Source organism: Dioscorea cayenensis, chromosome 9 (assembly GCF_009730915.1).
Source record: "Dioscorea cayenensis subsp. rotundata cultivar TDr96_F1 chromosome 9, TDr96_F1_v2_PseudoChromosome.rev07_lg8_w22 25.fasta, whole genome shotgun sequence".
Lineage (NCBI taxonomy): Eukaryota > Viridiplantae > Streptophyta > Magnoliopsida > Dioscoreales > Dioscoreaceae > Dioscorea > Dioscorea cayenensis.
The window spans coordinates 29,103,624-29,116,954 of NC_052479.1; the positions used below are offsets into that span (position 1 = coordinate 29,103,624).

The window sequence follows — 13,331 nt, forward strand, 5'->3', positions numbered from 1 at the left end:
AATGGGTAAGAAATCTTTGCCAACTTTTTAATGAGGGTTGACAAGAGATTTTTTTTGTGAAATTTTCATTCATTCATTCATTCATTCTAACCCTTCCTTTCACTTAAATACTCTACTTTTCATTCCATCTTTTCTTTCACTCCAATGAACATCAAAAAGACCCTCGAAGTGAGCTTTGAAGAAAAATTCTTAAAAATTTTATTTTTCACCTTGGTGAGTGTCAAAGATCTTAATGAGAGTTCATAGAGGATTTTAGAGAGGTTCTTTTTATTCTTTTTACCCCCAAGAGGTGTACGAACTTCAAGGTGGAATTAGAGAATTTTATGAAAAATTTTTTACCCCAAAAAGTGTCTAAACCTCAAGGTGGAGTTAGAGAATCTTATGAAAAATTCCTCTTTATCCCAAGAATGTCAAGACTTCAAGGTGGAATTAGAGAGTTTTATGAGAATTTCTCTTCACCCTAAAAATGTCAAGACTTCAAGGTAGAATTAGAGAATTTTATGAAAATTTCTCTTCACCCCAAGAATGTCAAGATTTCAAGGTAGAATTAGAAAATTTTATGAAAATTTCTCTTTATCAAAGAGTGTCATGATTTCAAGGTGAAAGTAGAGAATTTCATGAAAAATTCTCTTTACCTCAAAAATATCTAAACCTCAAGGTGGAATTAGAGAAGTTTATAAAATTTCTCTTTACCCCAAGAGTGTCTAAACCTCTAGGTGGAATTAGAGAATTTTATGAAAATTTCTCTTTACCCCAAGAGTGTCAAGACTTCAAGGTGGAATTAGAGAATTTTATAAAAAACTCTCTTTACCCCAAGAGGGTCTAAACCTCAAGGTGGAATTAGAGAATTTCATAGGATTTTTAAAAGAGGTCCAGCAAAAAAAATTACCAAAACACCCTTAATAAATTCATCCATCATTCATATCTTCTTTTTTATCTTCCTTCATTTTTCCTCTTCTCTACCTCTTCTCTTTTTCCTTAATCATCCTTCATTTTATTTTTCCTCTTTCCACCCCTTCATTTTTATTTTTTTCCCTCTTTTTCCTTTTTCACTCATCCTTCATTTATTTTTTTATTTTTTTATTTTTTTATTTTTGAGATGCTTTTGCAAATGCATCATTGTACAAAAACTAGTTGAAATTGACAGGTAGAGTTTAGGAAAAAAATCATAGTCCCCGATTTTTGATCCTAGAAGCGAATTGATTTCAATATTGCAGTCACACCTAAATCAAACATTGAATCCAAAACCGAAGCGCCAGATACATGGTCTTGGTGTTCAAAACACAACATCGATCTTTTGTGATAATAGTTTGGTGTTCATATTGTATTTTTCCAATTAGTTGATCTTCACTGATGAATAGATCAACCGTAGTGAACTGAGAAGAAGGCATAGAAGCCTATAGTGCGAGAAAAAGATAGAGTGCTAATGATCCACGAGGTGAGATAGGACCGCCACCACCATAAGTAATATTCGCTGCACAACTGGAAATAACAGAGCACGATTGTGATCTCGGCACAGTGATGATAGGATCGAAACACAAGGGAAGAGGAATCCAAAAATGTAGTATAACTGGTTCAACCAATTTGAAGTAAGAATGAAAAATCTCAATGAAATACAGACTCAAAAAGGAAAGATGCCTCCGATCAACATTGAGAAGATTGGATTCATGTACCAGGCCTACTCGGATATATGCCTTGGAATTTTGTTTGTCCTCATGGGATTGTCAATAACAGGTTTCTTGAATCCCACATAGCTACTGACAAATACCAAAAGGCACTGAAATACCAAACCAAAGCAAAAAAACAAGCGCAGACATGGTAGTGAAAAGGCACAACACAAGAAGACTTCTCACCCCAAATAAGCTCATTTAAGATGAAGAAGACGCCAAAAAACAATTCCGGGACATGAAAGCCGTCTTCAATGTGACTTTCTTTCACTCTGTGCCCTTGAACATTTTGTATAGCCTAGCAGAGGAATAACTAGCAAGTATGGTGCCCATGAAAAACCTATAGAAGAAGCATTGATGGTGAAAGGAAACCAAGGACAACGAAAATCATGGTCACAAGCAGCTGAAATCGCATAACTTGCACCCATAAAACTAATATCCATGGCAAGTATAATACATAACCCATATTTGTTATTGCATAGGGAATGAAAAAAATGTAGTTATTTTTTTCTATAGCCTTTTCTCTATGAGAGCTTGAACTCCATCGGAAAAACACCTGTGAGACCACCCATGCTTGTCCCGACAAACACACCGCTCGAACCTTGTCAATTTTTCTCAAGCTCCGGTGATTCAAGAGCAAGCCCGACGTTTAGAAGCGTCTTCTTCCCGATAACAAGGAAGTACCCGGAGGCGATCATCCAACCTCTGATCATTCTTCCTGTTGATGTAACCCTCCGACAAGATGTAATGTCTCGTCACCTTGGTTGTTAACTAGGTTGACCGAAGTTTTTTTGTTTCTCCGTGGACCGTTGACCGAGCCCTTGGATTCTCGACAAAGTTTCATCTCAAGTGACTTCTCACCCGTGAGCTCCGGTCTTGTCGGGGTTGGTGGGAGAGTTCTCAAGAGCAAGGTGTTCTTCTTCTCTTCCTCCTCCTTCTTCTTCTTCTAAATAGCAATATTCCCTTGGAGTTTTGGACTGAAGAGTCTAGCCGTGAGGAGGATCTCGGAGTTGCAGCGCTTTGGATTCGGCAGCGGCGAGGGAGATTGGAGTTTCATCAATTAATTCTTCTTCAAGCTTCAGGTTAGCATCTTGGGTGTTTGTGGATGAAGCTTCTTGTTAGATCTTTCTTCTAAACTTTGTAGTGATTGTTCTTGTGGGTTTGTTGTACGGTTTCCATGTCTTGTTGAGGCATACACCTTAATCTTTTGGTTTAGATGTATACTTATCTTGGTTATAATTCCTATAAGCTTAAACCTTGGTTTTATGCATCCTTGAAGCCTATCTGGTGTTTGTTTGTGTCCAGCTTGGTTGATCTGTTCTATCAGCATGCTTAACTTTGGAGAGTTTCTCATTTGATTATCTTGCTTTGTGAGTATATATATATATATATATATATATATATATATATATATATATCATCGTATGTAAATGGAAGTATACATAAGATCTTAATCTTTATTACGATTTTATTTTTGTTAAAAGCGTGACTTTCTTTCTTACATCATTCATGCTAGTGGTGATATTTATACATATGCCGATTTAAATATGCATGACTATTATGTTGCTTTGTTAGCTTTGAAACTTTTTAATTGTGAGTAAATGATTGTAAGCTTGAGGTTGTGTTAAGCTTGTAGACTTAGTCAAATTTTCTGGTTACTTTTCATGTGTCATCCAAAACTTTGAGTTAGCAAATGAGAACCTTTGGAGTGGGAGTAAACCTTGCTTGTTGACTTTTTGATCATTGCTTAACTATTTAGATAAAAGTTTTCATGCTTGTAAACTTGGAAATTTTGGGTATGCAGCCTTTATGATTCGGTTGTTATTATTATTCACACTTTGGTCTAAGCATGACATCTTGTAATCATATCATGATAGTTTATTATTTTCTTATGTATTTAATTTGTGGTTAAGGTAACGTGATGCTCTAGTTTTGTTTGAAATCCTCATTATCTAAACTTGGTGTTTAATGATTGGTTTGGTGTTTTACTTAGTGTTTCCTTGGGTTTAGTTGTAGTTAGGCCCGGCCCAAGGCTTAATTCTAAGTATAGCTTTTGTTGGTTGGATTTTGTAGCGAGCCCTAGTTCGCGGGACTTGGTGAACCCGACTTTGTAGCTCTGAGCCAGGTAGGCTCTCGCACCCGTGTATTTCTGTATTTCTTGTGGTTGTTATTTATTTTAATTATTGAATTATTTAGTAAGTTGTTTTATTTATTTATTTACTTACTTGTCATTTATTTTATTTATCTATTTATTTAATTGATTGCATTATTTAATCGGTATTTCCTCTGTCTGTATTTTGTATTTATGTGGTTTTAGTACATCTCCATTCTTGGCTCGCCCAGCTAGGAGGAGTAAGTCCTAGCCTGTGTACATGTTTTACGTAGTAGCGCTACCCCCGATCTGCGGTCGAAGATCCGACTTCGTACGTTGATATTATGTTACGCTCGCATTCGACTTCACGATCGATGATCCAGACCTCATGCTATTGATTTACGTTATTTGACGGGGAGATGTACATGATCTGCTTTAGCGTGTTTTTTTCATATTTTTTTGGTTATTTTCACGTATCGCGTATTTTTTGCGTTATGTATGAATTATGATTTATTATTCTGCAGTATCTGCTTTATCTGTTGTTTCTGCGATCCTACTGGGCCCTTGTGGCTCATGCACTCTGTGAATTCTATTCTCACAGGAGAAGATCAAGTCTAGGATCGGGGAGGGAGGGTGTCTGGGATTCATATTTTTTTGCTTTTGACAGTATCTTTGTAGTGCACTTTTCTGTGTGAGTAAGGCTTATATTTTGACTGTATCTATGATTTACAAACTGTTTGGTTGTCTCTGTACTCTGTAGGACTGTTAAAGCCCGTATTTGTATCATTTCAGTTTATGTTATCCTATTTGTAGTTCTGTATTACTGTTCATATTCTGCTTGTTAGGGTTGACTTTGACTAGGTTAAATCTGAGGCCTTGCACCCAATGGGGCCCAGTCCGATTGGATGCGACCGATTTGTCAGCGGGCCCGGCTGTGGGGTTGGGGCGTGACACAAGAACCCTCATATCTGTCTGGCGAACCTCATCAGAAACTTAGACGCATCAAATCGATCATTTAGTCCAATCCCACTCTCCCCCGCCAAAAGCCGACCGTAGTAGGGATCCACGTCGTTGCGAAAGATGGAGACGAGTCCCATCTCCATGATCACAACCCACTTCTTCGGATATGTTTCCCACTTCAGCACCAATGCAACAGCAGCCGATGCGCGGATCGCTGGAGAAGGAATTGGGAAGTGGTGGCGCATATATAGGACGTCTGGCCATCGGTGCCAGCGCCAGGCATAAGCCGAAACCATCGGGCAGAGAGGCGCAGCGGCATGACCCGCAACTTTGCTGATGATCTTGAGGTGAAACAGATCGAGAACTTTGCCTAGACTTGGAAGGCTGGAGAGGATTCGGTGGACACGTACCACGGCGAAGCTAGGGTTTCTAAGCTTCGAGATCGAAACCATTGCTGACGAGCAGAGCGATGAACACAAGAAAGAGAGAGATTGAGAGAGCTCGAGTTCTCTACAATGGAGAAGAGAGAGAGCACAAGGGAAAAAAAAAGAAGAAATGCATGCATATGCGTACATGTGTTTCTCTTTAAATGTATAGAAAAATTATATATATTTTTCTAGAGAGAGAGAGAGTGAGCATGAACGAGAGAGAAATGAAATACATGCTAAACTTGTAGAGTAATGCTATATATTATGAATGAGTTTCACGAAATGCTCGACCAAAGTGGCAGCTGGTTTTCTCTTTCCTAATCAGCATGATTAAAAATAAATTTTTTTTAAAAAAAAATGTAATTTCGCAAGCCCTAATCTTTTCCCTTCAACCACCGCCACCATCTTCGCATCATCACCAGCCCCCCCATCAACTGACGCCGCCACCACCACTTGTCGCTAACCCATCAACCACACCGTGGCAGTTTGTTGCCAACCGTCCGTTAATGAGACATCTATCCACAGGTCAAGCAACTCACTCAGCACAAGAGGGGCTTCGACGGAGATTGGTTGTGGTGAGAGAGAGGGGGTTGGATGGATTTGGAGTGGAGGAGAGGAAGGAGGTGAGCTTTACCAGAGGTTTCAGAGGAGGTGGACGACAATGTTGAAGCTGCCGATGAGGATGACGATGATGGAGGGATGGTGAAGATGGCGAAAGACTTGCATCCATCGACGAGCTTCAAGCTCCGAATTGTCGTGAAGAGATTGTTCTTCATCTCTTCTTCTCGAATCCAAAAGAATTAAAAAACAAGAATCTAGAAATTCATGGATTGAGATCAGAAAGAATTGGGGAAGCCTACAAGCACCACTGGCGAAGAATGAGAGAGTTCAAGGGTTTGGCGATGGTGATGCTGGCTTAAAGATGATGACGATAGTTTTTTTCTTTCTTTCTTTTTTTTTTAATTTATTTTTTTAAGGGGAAAAATAGAAGAAACTCTTTCAACGATAAAGTTGTTGGACTGAAAAAAAGGAAAAATAAATAAGAATGGGTTGTTTTTTTTTAAATTTTGTTGGAAGAAACTCTTTCACATCCACCGTTTGATAATACCAGCCATGAAATCACATTTTTTTTTAATCATGCTCGATTAGGAAAGAGAAAACCAGCTGCCACCTTGGTCGTGTGAGTATTTCGTGAAACTCATTTGTAACATATAGCATTACTCAAACTTGTATCATGGTTGTATGCATGTGCATGAATCTCTCTCTTTAAACGCATGCAAAAATCATATATAATAATTTTTTAGTGGAAATTGCAAAAACCCTTTAAGTTTGTAAAATTGCCAAAAAAACACCCCGTTAGTTTTGCAATCCCCAAAAACCCCCTCCTTTTTAAAAGTCTATGTTTTTCAAACCCCCAAACCACCTAGCGGATGTGAGCGGAGTGAGTTTCAAATTTTTGGACGAAAATGCCCTTGCATGGGGAGTCGTGGGCTGCAGACCCATCTCGGCGATTTGAGAGGAAGTGGGCGGGTTTTTCCGTAGGGTAACCCGAGAGGCAATTTATTGGAGCCGTTTAATTGCTTTTTCTCAACTCACGTCTTGACTTTTCCATTTCAGTCGTCTCAAAGTTGTCTCTCTCGTGAAAGCCTCTGTAATTGCCATTTCATCAGCTTTTCCCTTTCCACCGGTATCTCAAGGAGAAGTCCCCGCGCAACTAGTTGGCATTTCATCGATTTGCAATCTAAGGTATTGAGTATGGTTTTTATGTTAACTGCATCATACTAAAGAAAGATTTTTCGGTTTTGTTTTGTGCTCCTGTTTTTGTTGGAAGATATTGAAGTCTGCAGGGGGATTTCTCGGCTGGGGTTTTGTTAGTCTGCGAGGGAGATTTCTCGGCTAGGGTTTTGTTTTTGTTTTGCATTTTCGTATGTATACACTATCGAAATAGTTTTTTTCGATTGTTATGATTTGTGTAATATTTATAATGTACATTTCCGTTTCGTTTGATATGGTTGCGTTTTACAAATGAGGGTTGACGTTTAAGAAAATGAGATGTTACTGAGTTTAACATTTGTTGTCTCTGTTTAAAGTATTCTCGTCTCGTTTAACAAAATGGGTCTCTGTTTAACATTTTATATCTACGTTTAATAAGCGAGAGTTTACCGTTTAAAAACCTTATATTTCCGCTTAAACTTTTTGTCAATCTTGCATGTTGAATGTGTTGTTATTGCCATGCAGCTTGTGATTATGGCGGTCAACCCTAGTTAATGGGCGTTGCTATTTGACACGGTTGTGGAGACCTTAGCTGAATTGAAAGTTAACATGACCCCTCGACAGCTGGAGATTATTCGAAGGACACCGTTTGCGGTGTTCATGAGTGGAAGCCATATACCAAGAGAGGGCCCTTCTTGATTCTCTTTTGCAAAGGTACGATGGTCGCACTCAATAAATTCGGGATCGGGAAAAGCTGCTTGAGTTTGAGACCTCAAGATGTGGCCCTCGTTCTTGGTACTGCATTGCGATGGCGACGCGAGTGGTCTTCGGAAGAAGAAAACGGTCGGCGTTCGAAGGGCGGTATCTATCAAAGACCTCACGAGAGACACGGAGACTCCATCAAGAGCACTCGAGGTGCAACTTGTTCGGCGGAGGGAGAAGAAGATAATTTTGTCAAACTCCCCGATGGTGTACCTCATGGGGGACGGTCATCTTCCCAAATACATCATGCTCGGTTCGAGCCGGATCGTTGATTACGTCGATGATCTACCAGCCCATGGGGCGATACGCATGGGCGCGAGCGACGCACAAGTGGCTTATGGAGGATATTCCATGGCGGCCGCCCGAGTGCAAGATAGATGCTGCCGGAAGAAGACCAACACGAGGTACATTAAGGGTTGCTCGGTCGCGCTTAACGTCCCGGTTTCTGGTGACGGAGCACGGGGAAGAAAGTCCGTTTCGGGAAGATCCCAAGGATCTTGTCTACGGTGAAAGTACTTACGAGAAGGCGGCGAGTGAAAGCGAGCTTGTCATCGCTCGATGGAAAAGAGGTAATAAATCATGGACAATGTTTAACATAAGTCTTTAATGTTTAAACATTTTATTTAGCGTTTAACTTTAGTATTTACCGTTTAACTATTATTCATATCGGTTTAAATATTTTGTTCTCCGTTTAATTATATTCTATAACGTTTAAATATATAAACACTACTGTTTAAATATAGTTTTTATAGTTTAAAATGAATGATCTCACTGAAATTGTTTTGGTTTACATATGTTTGTTTCTGAAAGTCTGGATTCCGAGCGAATCTTTGAAGAAGAAATATTTGTTGGGGCCAACCGACGGATGGATGCCATTGCTCCGGGAACCACTTGCTCGAAGGCGGGATGAGAAGGCGGCCTCTCATCGTGCGCTGGCTGGACGCCTTGGTTCTCCTACTTCCAGCCCAGCACGCGCACGCATTCCTCGGCGTCGGAGAAGCCCTCCCCACCCCCGCAGTTGCAGACAACCCCCTACCACGACAACGGCAGTCCCCCGACCATGGCAGTCCCCTACGACCGTGGCAGCTCACCCGGTGACATTGGGCGAAGATGTCACCGCTAACTCTTATGCGGGCGTGCAGGATATTGATAACCGAGTTTCCTCGACTTGTCAGCTCGTGTGGAAGTACCTGGAAGGGCGTTTCACGGGCCATGCGCCATCCCTCGAAAGAAGCAAGCACCGGACGAACGAGGCGTCGGAATTTGACGAGCGACGACATCATCGGGAAGGTCGTTCCAAAGGCGGCCACATTCGAGAGAGACTTGCGAAAAAGAGGAGAACAATACGCCTCTGTCTCCACCGCCGGGCGACGATGAAACAATAGCAACACCATCGGTGGCATGATCGTTTATTCGAGTCTGTCGCCCGTTGATGACATGGACATGACGGTGGAGGACATCGTAGATGATGTGGCCGTTGCCGCGGTTGAGAAGGTCGTTGACTCTCTTCTCGATGAAATCATCGACCGGTGGAACCGGTGCCGAGATGCGGCATCAAAGATGGACACAATCCCACGAAGATCAAGAACAAGTTAAGCGCTGTGTCTCCCAATGATCTCGTTGTCATGGCCACGGTTGAGAAGATCGTCGAATCAGTTGTCGTGGCCAGTGGCCGACGCGATCTGCATGACCAAGCCGGACACAATCCCACAACAAGAACAACCATGTAAGGATGTGTCTGGAGTTGATGCTGTCGCCATCGTCCCCACATCGAAGGAAGATGATGTTGAAGACCCCGACCGAGCAACGAGAGAGATGATCAAGGCCAATCAAAAATTGGACCGAGACGGCTCGGAAAAGCTTTTTATTCGAAGAAGAAGAAATGGGTTGGCTCGAGTGCGTCTTAACAAATCTGACGAGGAGTTAATGAGGATCTTCCTCAACTACTCTATGGACGGTTTAGTGTAACGTTTTTATGTTATTGTTTAAAGGGTTTCTTATAGTGTTTAACTATTTCCTAATAGTGTTTAATACCTTTATGTTATCATTTAAGTTTTTCTACTTATCGTTTAATTATATATAATATCATGTAACAATTGATAATATGATTTAAATACTTACAATATGGTCTTATTATATCTGTTATGTCCGATAAGGACGCTTTGGACATGGTAAGTTCTTTAATTATGTCCGATTAATATCTGTTTGGTATTTAAATCGGTATTCTAATCTCGACTTGCATATCTCGAGCAGTGGAATCTATTCGACCTTTGTAGTCGATATGGAGTTAAGCGAGTCGGCGACAGACAAAGTACCCGCTCGTGCACGCATACGTAAAACCCCACGCCAAAAACAAGGAAGCGTCGATTACTGCTGCTCTACGCTCATGCGGTTTATCGAGCAATTACTATGGGGTGAGAAGTTACGGCTACACGCAGCAGGGACGTTCCTTACCTCGGATTATGGTATGTTACCCGCATACTTAAGGAGGGAGGGCGCCGCGTCCCGCGACAAAGGGGGTCGTCACAAGCGGGTTAAATTTTGTTTTTGAATAACATGTCCTGTATATCTGACTGTCAATTTTGTTTTCAAATGTAAATCTGGACAAATTCAATTCATTGTTTTCGTGTTCGAAGAACATGACTTGTATATCTTAATGTAAATTTTGTTTGTTTTGAATTGTAAAGCAGGTTAAATTCCATTCGGTTTTATTTCATTGTTTAATTTACGTTGTAATTGTGTACATTTCACTTTCATTGTTTAAATATACTATATATCGTTTAAACATCAGTTTTAAATATTTCAAAATACGGTGTACCCGTTTAAAATAACACTGTCTCTGTTTAAATAAATGCACTCATTGTTTAAACATCAGTTGAAATATTTCAAATTACAGTGTATCCGTTTAAAATAACAATGTCTCTGTGTAAATACATTCAATTCGTTGTAAAGAGTAAGAGTTTAAATGTGGAAAGGTTCCCATCAATACACAATGTTTCCCTGTCATCGTCGGCAAACAAAAAAGTGCACAGTTGTATGCATAGAGGTTAGACTAGACGTGATGTGATTGGGCGGTATTTTTCCCTCCATCCCAAGGGCAAAAAGGGAAATATATGTTACTGTCGCGAGGAAGACATATTGTCATCATTCGAATGAAAGTTCTCAACTCAACATGAGTCTCTGTGTAAACGTCAAGCTTTTTATGTTTAAACAGATACATATAGTGTTTAAAAAAACGGTTAATTGTTTAACTAAAGTCTATATCATTTAAATAATATGTTATTGTTTAAATTGAATGCTTTCACTGACATCGCGTTGAAGATGGGTACCTCCCCGGGTCATCTGTTTAAAACATCTTTACGTATTTTTTCTTAAACACCGTTGTCATTGTTTAAAGAGTAACTTGAGTAGTGTTTAACTTTTTCTATTGTTTACACCGTTGTCATTGTTTAAAGAGTAACTTTTTTCTTAAACACCGTTGTCATTTGTTTAAACATATTTACGTATTTTTCTATTGTTTACAATGACGTTCTTTTTGTTTCCCACATTGTTTGTTTTTTACTAGGTCTATGTTTAAATTTCGAAGTTCACGATCAAATAAGCTTGTTTCGTTTTATTTATAAAAGATTTACAACATTTACAACATTTACAACGTCCGCTCGGACTTTTGGACACTCACGACTCGACCCTCGTATAACGAAACAAGTGTCCAGTACATTCGAATGCTCACGCCAGTTTGCATAACATGCGCATCAACTTGAACTCGCACTAACGTACAACATTAAAAAAAGGTTAAACAACACACATTCATGAAAACGACTTTTAATCAATGTGTCATGGTCGGACTTAAACGAAGATCCTGATAGTTAAACATAGAACGTAATAGTTGTACACTGACGTAATGTTCTTAAATGGTAACAGAAAGTCTCAAGTGATAAATATCAACCCCGTCTTAAAAGGATGTTTCTCGATCTCCCTCCTCTGAGAATCCTCCGCAATCACGAAATACGTGAAAAATTTCTTTTCTTACCCAAGTCGAAATGCTCGCTAATTGCTTGCCCGTCGTCCATCACGCGAAGAATCCTCTGCATTCGTGCAATTATGAGAGCATTTTTGACTGAAGCGAGAAAAAGATAGTTTAACTTGTTGCGTGATTGCGCTAAATGATTCTCAAGATAAGGAAGAAGGTTCACGAAACATCTTTTTCGAGATAGAGTGGTTGTCCAGTGGGAAGAGGAGGGACGAGGAGGAGGAGGAGGAGGATGATGAGGACGACGAGGAGTGGTTGTCCATGGGGAGGGTTCTTTTCCGGTTATTTATGGTGTGAATTCCACAAGCGGTGACTCTTCATATCCGAGAAAAAAAGTTAAAGCGCAGCGATGGCCGACATTGACTGATGAGAACGAACGGGTGTTCGGAAAATTATGTTACCGCTGCATAAATTTTTAATGCCGTCATTAATTCTTATGCACGGGATACCATAAACTTGCACACCGCTACGTGCCACCCTGCCCAGGAATTCGGATCAAACGAAAAAGATCACCGCTTTTACTGCAGAGACTTTGAGAATTTTACACGTTAATATGAATAGTTATACATGTAAAAGACAACGTTAAAGCGGAGATGGGAAGTATTACACGGATATGATAATTATTAAACATATTAGTAAAATATTTAAACGTTAAACCAAGCGTAAAAGCCCTTCAAAAAAAGTTGAACATGATGTGATTTTGGCGCTTTCCTTTTCCACCATTTTCAGGGCCAAAAATGGGATTTCACAACATGGACCCATTTGAAGTGAACGGTAGGGGTAAAAGGGAAGTGAAACACTAACGGAAGGGCTGTCCGGGGTGTGCAAAAAGTAGGAGGGGTTTTTGGGAAGTTTTGAAAATTACGAGGGTGAGCAGTAATTTTCCCTAAAACATGGTACCTATCTGCTATCTGAACCCAATTGTTACTTGGTCTTTCTTTCTTCTCTCTATTTTTCTCCTGTCTCTTGTCTCTTTTTTTTTCTTCTTCCCCTCCTCAACAATCCATCAACTCCCCCCAAAAATCCTAACTCCCCAGGAGATTTTTTCAAAAAATTTAAATTCAAAATTTTCTAATTCTTATCCTCTTTTTATTTTTAAATTTCATATTTTTAAATCAATATATATCCTCAAATATATATTCTCTTTTCTTCTTTTTTTCCATATATTATTATTTCTATTTTATTTTTTTATTTTTATCATTATTATTATTATTATTATTTTATTTTTTATTATTTTTTTATATTTTCTTATTTTATTTATTTATTCCCCTAATCCTATTTGGAATAGGGAAATGTCCCTCATCCCTTTCCTCCTACTCTTATTCAAAGTAAGATAATATGTATATAAACAACTGTCTTTCTTCATTTAGTCTTACAATTTTATGATTAATTTAATCAATTTCCTCCAATCTCTCTACAAATATTACATTCAATCACTTCTAAAATTTTGTTGAGAAAAGTAAAAAATATTTAGTATGTAAATGATGATATTCTTATTAAAACATATCATTGAAGTAAAGAAAAGTGAATATGATGCACAAATAGCATGCATTTTTCTCACTTTTCTCATGACATACAGATTACTTTCTTTAATCTTAGAAAAAAAAATATCATTATAATTGTGTTTTTTTTTTATATGGTAGCGTTCACAAAATTATTTTTAAATTTATCATGTAATT

General features: G+C 39.1%; 1 pseudogene; it reads right to left on the reverse strand.

The window, feature by feature from the left end:
• Positions 1-1,362: 1,362 nt before the first annotated feature.
• On the reverse strand, positions 1,363-2,133 carry LOC120268651 (annotated as a pseudogene).
• Positions 2,134-13,331: the final 11,198 nt, after the last annotated feature.